Below are 12,120 nucleotides of genomic sequence, written 5' to 3' on the forward strand. Positions count from 1 at the left end.
CATCTCTTTGGGGGCAGATTTACGGTAGGACCAGAGTCATGGGTTTCTGAGTTTAAGCGTAAATAAATGAGGGAAAAGCACTGAAGAAAAGCAGAGATTTCAAGTCAAGCTCAATATAGCAATCTGCCTTTTGAGCAGGTGGTAGTGGTGCCCAGAGAACAGGGATGGTTGACAGTGATAGCTGGCTATGGCTTTTACGTCCTTCCACATTTGAACAAACTCCAGCAGGGTCCTGAATTAAAGTGTTTCAGGGTTTGGATGAGAAGATAGAACACAGAAATCAGTTACTCTGTCACAAATTCGGTTGTTGTCTTTTGAACAGTTGCTCTGTAGCAATTGTATACATGCTTTAATTTTCTGCATAGGAAAAACTTGACTTTGATTTCTGACTTTCAAGCTTTTACTTGCAGAATACCCATCTATGTCATAGAGCACAAGGAGAGCACACTGAAGTGGAGCTACAAAACAGCAGAGGCAGCAGCTGCTGTTTGCTCATATCCTGGAGGTAACTTATCTTCATCCCGTCTACATTCAAATGCCAGAGAAAGAAATCCAAGAATAAACAGTAATATAGGTGATACAACATTTGTGGTTGGCCAAGAATGCTTTAGATAAATTCTGTCAGAATAAGATGAATAAGGATAACTTTCTCTACTCTTTCTAAATCTGACAGAAAATATTCAGTTGAGGACATACATCTTGGAGATAGGAGTGGAGCCTCAAAATTGAATCCTACCTCTTCACTAACAGCTCTTCTTTGATCAGACATCAAGACTACTTCTGACTGGTTACTACCCTGTTATGATTACTACCCTCTCCCAAAGAAGAAAGGCAAAGCTGGAACCAGACAATACTGCTTTTCACACCTGTGGATAGTTATCGAAGACAGGTAAATGCTTAAATTTCTTGATGCTCTTTAGAAGTTGTGGAGAGAGATGCTCTGGAGAAGTTTTGAATAACGACTCAACATTATCCTTACAGAAGGAAAATAACTTAAAGGTACAATTGAGGCCTACAGTTAAAGGAATGAACTGAGGCTAGAAACTGAACTTGAGTGGTTTTCCTGAGTCAAGGCAGTTTGGTCTTCTGCTCTCTGGACAGTTTTGTATCTTTGTTATGATTTAGTCTCAGTCAGCAACCCCCACAGTAGCTTGCTCACTCCTTGCCAGTAGAATGAGGGAGAGAATTGGAAGGGTAAAAGTGAAAAAACTCATAGGATGAGATAAACACAGGTAATAAGTGTAATAGGTAAAGTAAAAGCCTCAAAATTAACAAGTGCACAAGAAAAGTAAAACAAGGAATTAATTCCCCAATTCAATGGGCAGGCAGGTGGTCAGCCATCCCCAAGAAAGTTGGGCTCCATCACACGTAATAGTGATTAGGAAGATAAAACACCATCACTCTGAATGCCATCACATCCCCTTCTTCTTCCCCTTTATATATACTGCCCTTCTTCACTTTACATACAGAGCATGATGCCATACGGTATGGGACATCCCTTGGGTCTCCTAGGGTCAGCTGTCACAGCTATGTCCACTCCCAACTCCTTTTGCACCCACAGACTCCTTACTGGTAGGATGGGGTGAGGAGCAGAAAATGCCTTGGCTCTGTGCAAGTATTGCTCTTCAATAACGAAAACATCTCTGCATTATCAACAGTGCTTCCAGCACAAATCCAAAACACAGACCCATGCTAGCTTCTATGAGGAAAATTAACCCTATTCCAGTCAAAACCAGATCAATTGTCTTCTGGTGGATTTCTTATGCATAATTGTAAAGTTGTTGAGAATTACTGTGGAGTTTTATTTATATTTTTATCCCAATTAGAAAGCCGCTTCAGATTCTAACATCCCACATCTTACATCTCATGGGCAGTTTATTATACCTGTATGTTCTGTGCCAATTTAAACTGTTTATCTTCATTGATATTCCTCTTTCTTGGGTTTTGTATTCCAAGGTAAACAAACTCTGTTCAGAAAGATGGGTGCTCCATGTCCAACTTCCTTTTGGTGAACTTTCTCTGGACTCCCTCATTTTAAATTTGTGGTCTTAATGGTGGCTTCTACAGCAATATAAGTGCCAAAGGTATTGGTACACAAGATATACGGGCATGCATATACGGTCACATTTATCCACACAAATAGGCTTGGTTAACATATATCATCTGAAATATAGTCCCCTTTGAAGCAAGACTGTGCTATTCACAAACCAGACAGTTGTACAATTTAGCTACTTTTTCCAATTCAGTTGACCTGAACAATGTTGGTTACAAATCTGCTTTCTGAACAGATACATCCTATCAGTGCACACCTCAGTACTTGTAGCCTTGCCAGCTTGTGCACAGGCCAGCTGAGTGTCTTTCCTCTCAACAGAGATCTTCTTGAAGCTCTCTCATCTCTCTCTTGGCTCAAGGGAGAGGGTTTACCAAGGAAAGAGAGTATGGAAAAGGTTATAATTTTCAAATATGAGATCCTTATTGTGGTTGACTGTACCTAAGCTCCTTTTCTTCCATTGAAATCCAGACAGTCCTGTCCATGCATTGGGACTGGTCATGTTTCCATCTGGGAGCCATTAGCCTCTTCCAGTAATGTTTGCCATGAACACTGTAAGGCTAATTCAAACCAAGAGGACAACTGCACCTGCTTCCTCTCATCCAACAGGGCAGCTGATCATCCAGATGTTCGTAGCTGTGGTTGAGTTTAGATGTTTTCTATCCACTTCTCACAGGAACTAACAGTATTGCATTGCAGTGACCATACAATCCTGACTTCCTGTCTTACAGGACTATAGTATCCTTTTTGCCTTTCTTGTCATTGTCAAAGATCTTCCCATTATGTATCTTTTTTTTTTTTTTTTAAATAAAGACTGCATCTGTACTTTTTTTGGTTTTTTACTTAGTACTTTAGACTTTTAAAGCCAGTGTTTAAGTCAACTGTTTCTAGATTTAGTGGAACTACTGTACTGCTAAAGGAGATGCTTGGGAATAATTGACTGAGCTTAACTTTTCAGATCAGATGAAACTCCTATATCTCGCACTTCATGACAGTTTACATGTGGATTCTGAATGGAAGCTCTTCCTAATCTGGCTTTATTTTAAATTATTTGATGGATGGTATGTTAAGTTTTTCATCTGGCAATGAATTGCACACAAGCTGTTTGCAGTGGAGACTGCTTTGTGTTTTCACATGTTCATTAACTTTCTGATCATATATTATTGTTCTACTTTGACTCAATACATTGTGTTAGAGCTCTCAGCATGGGCATGTAAGCTGTAGACATTTTTATAGGACCCCTACTTTCCCCAGATTTCCATGAAAACAGAATCTCAGTCTCTAAAACATTCTTACAGAATATAACATAAAAAATGAATAAGAATCCTTAGCTAAATGCTTCTTCTCAGATATTATTTTTACGTTACTTGTACAGCCTGATTTTGACTGTCAGGTTGAAGGTTCACTACAAGGTAATCTTCTACGGTGGAGTTTTCCTTCGGTCTCTACAACTTTATAAGGGTAGTCATCACTGTATTACACTGGACTTAAATTTCATGTGTAATGGAGTCTGTAGATACACAGTGAGCATTTCCCACTCTGATATATGTATAGGATTTACTATGATCTAAAAAAATAGATGATATAGGGAAATTAGCTAAAAGATATTTTTTTTCCAGTTTATATTTACTTGGTTGTTTTCTTTCTTGAGTTGAGTACCAGGAGAGTCATCCCTGGTAATCACCAGTAATTATAACTAAAATAAATCTATTTTCTGAGGAGAAAGTGTGAAAAGCAACAGGGAAGAGCACTGTCTTATCCAGTTTTAAAAATCTGCAATGTAGGAGTTTGCCTCTGGAGTAAGCTGCCTTAGAATCAGTGGGAAGAAGCAATCCCAGGCAATCACAGAGTGTTATTCATCTAACTAGTTTTAAACCCCATTCCTTTATCATCTGCTGCACACGAATACGCTGCTGCTATATTTGGCACAGAGTCACTTTCTCACATTGCTTGTGGCCTTTGGGGCTCAGGATACAAGATGGTAAAAAGCATAGCCCTATCCTTTCCTCATTTGATCCATAACTCCTCAGTCGACGCTTCCAGCAAGCTTTGCCAAGTAATACCAGTGGGTAGGGTGTAGCCTTTGCAATGCACAGTCCTGTCTGGTAAGACTTGGTCTGAACCCACCAAATCTGTTGTTTCACGTTTAGTTTAGTAAGAGTGACGTTATGACTCGATGACTTCTGTTAACCATATTTTTCCAAATAACGTATGAACATGCTTGAACCTTTTAAGTTTTATTAAAGATTAATGATTTGAAGAGGTTTTCTTTTTGAAAAGGATCACTACCACCATTCATTCATCATGAAAACAGAACTAATCAGTGTAAGGGCAGAATGTGTAGAATTCATTCTTGAAAGGGCTATGTGTTGGGGATGGCAGGATGAATGGCTCTTGTCAACCTTCTTTGCCAGGCCTCATAACCAAAAAGAAAAATTGTGCAAGTTCAATTTCCTTCCTGTACCATCTGTTCATTGATTATGTAGTTGTCTTTTAAGCAGGTAGAGAGTTCCTGGAGGTATGGATTTAGAGGCTTTCTTGTTAAGAGACATTAATTCCTATCTCCTATTCCCTCCTGGAATAGGTGTTTCTCACATTACAAAAACAGTGGGAACATGAGTTTTGCCACCACCACATCACAGGAAACAAGGTGTCAGAGGGAGGGGGAATCTCATACTGCGTTCATGGCAGGTGAGAACAGCCTGAATGTATAGACTGTAGCCATGACTGAGGTTTGGAGCTGAGTCTTGGGCTACGCTGCTTTCACTAGCCCAGCATTCAATGTATACATCTCCCAGCATATGAGTCACCATATACCATTACCATACCATTCATTTAGGGTCTGTGTTTAGTCCCATTTAAGGTCAAAGTATAACATTTCTTACAAATGTTAGAAAAGGAGGACCAAAAGGAGGGATTTTCACAGTTCTCAGAAAATGGTTCCAATATCTAGTTTCATAATCAAGCACCATTTGTGGATGTACAAAGGTACCTTTGGTTGTTGGCATGTGTGTGTGCGTGCATATATGTATATGTGTGAGTGCACAGAAGAGTAACACACATTGTCTTCTTTCACTGTCAGTCTAATATTTTGGGTACTTTCACATAGGGTGGGAGCAGAAAGTTCAAACATCTTCAGGCTGGGGTGGATCTGAAGCAGTGTCTCAGGTACAAGCAATATAATAAAAGATGTTTGCCCAGTTCCCATCTATTTTTGAAGAAAAGTGACTGCATCAAGCATAAGTATGCTCAGATTATCTACATTTCATGATCTAGGTATTACGTCTATAGGCTGGACTCAATACTCAGTAGTCCTATTTAAGATACTGTGCATGTCTTGGTTACCTACAGAAGCACTCTGAAGTGAAACATTGTTTTACCTGCTTCTTGGAATTAGGAAAGTTGGAATCATTCTATGAAATCCAGAATCTTTAGATGAGGTTTAGGCAGACACAGTTATCTGACTCTCAGTCTTCACTTGTTTCAGGAACAAGGAGGAAAAGCTTTTCTCTCCTCAATTCTAAGACTATTTAGACTTGTGTTAGTTTTATTATTTGTTCCCTTCCTTTGCTATTTGCATTTACGCGCTTGCTATCTCACAACAGCTATTTTGTTTCTCAGCATTTGCCTTCAGTGGACTATCTTTGGCAGAGGCAATGAAGATGTGGACATATTAAGGAGGTCTGTGGTGGGAGCAGAGTCAAAGACGATTAACAGGGGAGTTTGTGCAGAGATTTCAAAGCCAAGTTTTGACAGTAAAAGGGTTTACAAGGTGAATTCTCTCCATCAAGCAGGGCAGTTGCTCCCCACGCCACTGTGCACTGCTAGAGAGAAAGTGGGGGAGGTTTGTATTTTCATTGTGTATTTAGGCTGTTTGGACAAAAATTCTCAGCCTTGGCCACATTGATCTTCATCACTGGTCTACCCTGGCCTCCAGTAGGGAGGTCTGGAGACACACAATTCGTAACGCTGCTGCTTCCTTTGAGAACACACACAGGATCACCATTGAAGAGAAAAGACAACGCAGAAAGAATTGTATCCTGCCAATACCATCCAAGGAGTCTTTCTGCTGTGCCTTTTGCAACCTATCTTGTCTATCTCTCATTGGCCTCTTTAGCCACCAGTGTGCCTGTGGCAAATGTGGGGAGAGCCCTTCCCAAATCTTCGTTCACGAAGCCTAGCCGTGATGATGATGATGGACAAAAATTAGCATACCCTCCAGGGCTGAGGGGTGTAGGGGACAAATTGTGATACTTTTCTGCTGTAGCCTGGTTGGACAAGACTTGGAATAGAGGGTGGCCCATACACATTGTATCATGGCTGAGGAGTGTATAAACACAACATAGCCAAACCCCATGATCTAAGAAGATAGGTTCAGTGAAAAGCTCTTCACCTGCCAGCACTGAAGTTTATAGGCTTCTTTGTCTTGGGTCAGTGGCTTTATTAAGACTTCAAATATTGCAGGGTAAGTATTTTTTAACTTACTTCCAGCTGCTGGGGATATGCTTATTTGTAACATACTGATTTTCCAGTAAGAGGGGAAGTTCAAAGAGAAACTTTAAGGAAAAAAGTGATGAATAATCCAGAAAAACAGTTAGATATCTAACTGACAATTTAGACAGTTAAATCCAGCTGTAACTCCAAGGTGCTTGCATACATAAAATGCCAGTAAAATGTGTCTTCTGCACACATACACAGCTCCCAGCCATTCTTTAATAAATATTTTTGGAGGAGAGTCTAGAGATTTTTCAAGTTAATACACAGGCTACAACCCAAACCAGAACTTTTTATCAAGCAAGCTAGAGAGGGAGCCTCAGCCCACATTCACCTACAGAGCAAAGGTGCCACCTCCCTGGAGTGAGATACTGTGATTCAGATTCCTTTTATAAATCAGGAAGAGAAGAATACATGGGGCTCTCACTGACCAAATAATTGGTCTAATCTCTGCCCTAAAGATCAGAAGACCATTGGGATATTCCTTGTGAGAAAGACACAACTTCAGGAGAAAGTTGTAAAGCCAGAGGATGACTTAAACTACAGATGGAGTCGAGCAGCAGCTGAAAACTGAAAACTGATAAAACCCCAGGGATTACTCTACCCACTTTTTCTATGGCAGAGCCCAGCCATCGGGCTTCTATTTTCCCTCTGTTTTGTGTGCAATTACCTTTATCCCCTTCCTCAGAAAAGCAGCCCATTCTTGTCTTTGAAACGATACCTCTCATTTGAAACAAGCGTCTGATAATTCTCAAATTGATGCTGTGATATGGAGGGAGGCTGTAATTTCCTGAAAGGATGGAAGGAGAAATCAACATCTTCTTGGATTTTTTTTCACTAGTCCAGGCAATTATAAACAAAAGATAGTGTTTTCTAGTCACTTACTTGTGTATATCATCACTAGGTATTTTTTCTGGGGCTAAAGATTCCACAGAAGAGGAAATTACTTATGGTTAAGGTCATACAGTGCATGTTATCCAACATTAATTAGAAGAAATATTGCTTAGGATATGTAAAAACCTAAGTAATAGCAAAATTCATCAGTACTGAGACACATGACTCATGGAAGATCAATGAATTTGCTTTTATGATATATCCTTTATTATCTTAGCTCAGAAGCTGAAGAAAACACTTAGAAGCTGTAAAGCCCAAGGAATCTAAAGCATCAAACTTCTATGTGCAAGGCACTAAATGAATCCATAAGTATATGGATTGTACATGATTTTGGGACTAAAGGAAGTGTAGATCATATTCAGGCTCCTTTAAAAGTTGGACTGATTTTTGAAAAATTTCTTCCAGGTACCTGCCTGTTTTCTCAGCTCTTCATTAAGCAGTATTTTATATTGTTGTTTTGAGGGACATGTCTAATGTATGAATTCTTCTCAGAGAGAGATCAAGTTGAATTAAATCTCTTTAGACCAGATGGAAAAATTGGACAAAAGCTTAACTAAGTACTTCACATACAAACAGCATTCTCAGTGCTGGACCATGGTATTGGTGCTGATTGCCCAATTTCTTCTCCAGAGATGGAGATATTCTTGGTGCTGGGTTTCTCCTATTCTGCTAACACAAATAAAGTTCTCTGCTTTCTTGTTTATCTCGTTGTAGGTTCCTCAGTTTCCCTGAAACAGGAGTTTTGCTTAAAATGTTCAAACAAGAAGCCACATTCTCTGTTGATTCCTTCTGTGGCATTTTTGGCTTTAAACTTTCTGTCTTTTAGTTTCCCTGCTGTAAAAGAAAGGTAATAAAGTTTAGGGTTTTTTCCTCCCTAAGACTATTTTGAGGTCTATAGTAATTCACAGAGCAATTCTAGTTCCCCCAAGCTACAAATATTTTGGCTGAAAGGGATGTGTGATTTTCAGAGGTGCTTGCCCAACAATTTCTGCATCTTGGACTCCTGTGAGGTGTGTCATGTAAAGCACCAAAATATGGACATACATTGACATGAAAAACTTGTAAAAATTGCAGCTTTTGCCATTCCTGATGGGTGTTCGAAAAGAAGATATATCCAAATCACCAAAAAGCAGCAATCTTCTTCTATATAAAAGAAAAATTTATATTTCTGTAATAATAGTGATCTTCTATTCTTCTTCCATTTGAACACTTATGTTTAAATTGACAAATCCTCTGCAAAATAAAATTGATCCCTGCATACACTAAGCATTACATGATTCCCTTCATAATGCATAAATTACATGTGCTGCCAGTAATGCTCCAGCAAAGCTCTCACTGGTAAGATATTATTTTAACTGAATACACCCTGTGAGGGGGAAACCTCCATCAATAAACAACAAGTAAGAATCACCCATACAGAAAATGGTTAAAAGAGGCAGAATTGCTGTAAGACAGAATCAGAGAACACACATAATCCCAGTTTGATGCAATTACTCTAACATGACTTTAAAATAAAATTAAAGTTAACAGTTTAAACTGATGTTTGAGGGGTTTTAAAAAGATTTAGTTTCCCTTGGAACCACTATGTTATTTGAGCCACTTGTAATCTCAGGGCACAGTGCTCATAACTTCTCTCAAGCACTGTTACTACTAGATTATGCCCACAGGTTAAGTTACAAACGTCTAAAAACCTTAAAATTATTAAACCTAGATTAAAGTGTTCAGAGAATATGGTGTTATTTTAGTCTCCTGCCATATCCTACATTTACTATAAAACTGTTATATTGGCATTCTAATGAAATGTCATAAAGCAAGTATGTAAGGAGGTGTTTTGGGTTTGTTGCAGTTCGATGGAAGCCAGGTTAACATGGCAACCAAAATGTGTAACAGAAACACTTAAATGTTTTTCATAAACTGCAAACCTTGTAAGAGCCTAAGAGAATGTTGACTACTGGGCAGTGCATGACTGAAGATTACTACCATACATTCTTGATGTTTTATCTTAAATACCTTCTACACAACTCAAAACTTAATTATCTGAAGTGAATAACCTACTTTCTTTCAGTCACACTCTTACCCACCAGAGTCCTTTGACCTCAGTAGCCACATTCAAAGAAAAAATTATTTGTTCCTTGAACATTTGGAACAAAGTTATTGTACTCTGTCTGATATTTAGAAAGTTTAGACAGAAGGGACCTACAGGATCCTCTGGGGTGTCTTTTTCTTGTGATTGCCCACACCTTGAAGAATACCTTATTCTGATGCTTCCACAAGGGATATGCAACATTGGCAAAGTTCATAATATCTGTAATGCCTCACCTGCTCCCGTTATTTTTTTCTCTGTAATGCACATGTTCTTTATTCTGGCAGACAGATGTTTCAGAGTTCTTTATTTAACTTAATAATAATAAAAAAAAGTCTCATTATTAGACCTCAGTTATTGTTAACAAAAATAGAAGGGTTCAATGATGTTTGGACTATAGCTTAAAATTTTACCTCCTATCATGCTCACAAGGAAGATAAAGACAGTTTACCTTGACTAGAGGTTGTCTCAATGTTCTCATCTGAGACACATGAATTAGTTCTTTATTCTTGTTATCAAGGAGTAAATAAGTCTTCTCAGGTTCAGTTCTGAGAGAAAGAAAATTACTCAGTAAAGTTCCTTTCACCTAATGAACTCCAGATGAGTCCTTTAAAAATGCTCAGTTCAGTCACTTGTGATAAGGCTGTTTTATTTCTCAGTATCAAATCCTCCACTAAGAGTATGGGTGGCTCAATAAGTATATTCACATAGCCTACAACAATATAGAGAGGAAACTATACAGAGGTGTGAAGGAAGAGTAGGGGAGAAAGAGAGCTCTGTGAAAGAGAAATGCACAACCCCTGCACTGTGAGGGGATGTGTCTTACACAACTCAAACCCTCAGCTGATTGGAGAGGAAAATGCAAGAAGCTACTGTACTGTCAGAGTTAGTGTGATCATCTACAGACTAAAAAAAAGTATGTAGAATAATAGCAAAAAAAGAGACATACAATTGACCAGAGAATCAGAAAATATACTTTACTTTGTTCAGCAAGGTTTGGGCAGTCTAGGGGGAAAAGTACTAGAAATATTTCATTAGGGGAGCTGACATCTCAGTGATCAATAACAAAAAATCTTGAGGAGTAGAAGGAGGCCTATTATAGAATCATAGAATATGTTGATTTGGAAGGGACCCATCAGGATCATCAGGTCCAACTCCTGGCTCTTCACAGAACACCCCAAGAATCACACCATGTGCCTGACAGTGTTGTCCAACACTTCATGTACTCCGCCAGGATTCATACCATGACAACTTCCCTGGGGAGTCTGTTCCAGTGCTCAACCACCATTTAGGTGAAAAAATTTTTCCTGATTTTCAACCCCTGACTCAGTTTCATGCTGTTTCTTTGAGTCCAGTCACTGGTGACCAGAGTGAAGAAACTGGTATCTGCCCCTCCTCTTCCCCCCACAAGGAAGTTGTAACTGCAATGCGGTCTTCCCTCAGTCTCCTCTTCTCCAGACTGAACAGAACAAACTACTTAATCTGCTCCTCATACAGCTGCCCCTCAAGGCCCTTCACCATCCTCATGGATGCTTTCTAATACCTTAATTTCTTTCTTATATTGTGGTGTCCAAAACTGCCACAATATTCAAGGTGAGCAGAGCAGAGCGGGACAATTCCCTCCCTTGACCGACTGGTGATGATTTGCCTGGTGCCCCCCAGGACATGACATTGACCAGGACCCAGGGGTTCCTTACCTCAGCACTGTTCTCCAGCCTCTAATTCCAAAATGTCCAATGGTAGTAATAATAATAATAAAAATAACTTAAGACATAGTTAATTAAATGATTCAAAAATGCAACTTAGAACTGACTACAGTTTTCTCTGAAGTAATTATGGATTTAATAAAGTAGGCTCTGCTGAAAAAGCATGTAACAAAACATCACAAAATATTTAAAACTTTTTCTTTGTGCCTATTCACCCCCTCCAAAATATATCAAAATCCCTACTAACTGTTTTATTTTGAGACAATATTTAGAATTTGAGAAATTTAAATTTTAATCTAGGATACAGATCTTTCAAAGCTAAAAGAAATGTATTTTTCATTTGAATAGTATGGTGACCTATCTGTTATCCATCGTGTCTTGACAGCTTTCACTTTTGACAAAATGAAAAAAAAAACTCGAAGGCCAAAACACTTGAAAAGGAATTGTTGACCCAGTCTCAGTTCCAACTACAAATGCCAGCAGCACAAATGAAGAAGAAATATAGGCAAATTACTTCAAAATGCCTATTAATCACTACTCAACTTGAGCGAATTCTTACTGAAGTCCTACTCCTGCACAGGTCCTACTCCTGTATTGCCTGTCTGCCTGATGATAGCTGAACTTTGCCTCTGCTCAGAAATCTTCAGTGGTGCATAGCAAGAAAGGCACAATTGTTGTGTAAATGAAAAGACGAGACTGAAGCCAAGTATCATGCTCCAGTCAGAGCTTTTAAAATCTGAATGAATTGAATTCCAATTATTTGCAGCACAAAGCAGAAAACGAAAGTGTTAAGCCAGCATCTGCAAGCCAATCACATCACCAAAATAGAAGTAGCTGTAGGAATACTATTGGAGGAAATACGTTATAAAGGCAAGGCAGGGGCTACTTCCTGT

The sequence above is a fragment of the Chiroxiphia lanceolata genome, chromosome 3, assembly GCF_009829145.1.
Source record: "Chiroxiphia lanceolata isolate bChiLan1 chromosome 3, bChiLan1.pri, whole genome shotgun sequence".
Lineage (NCBI taxonomy): Eukaryota > Metazoa > Chordata > Aves > Passeriformes > Pipridae > Chiroxiphia > Chiroxiphia lanceolata.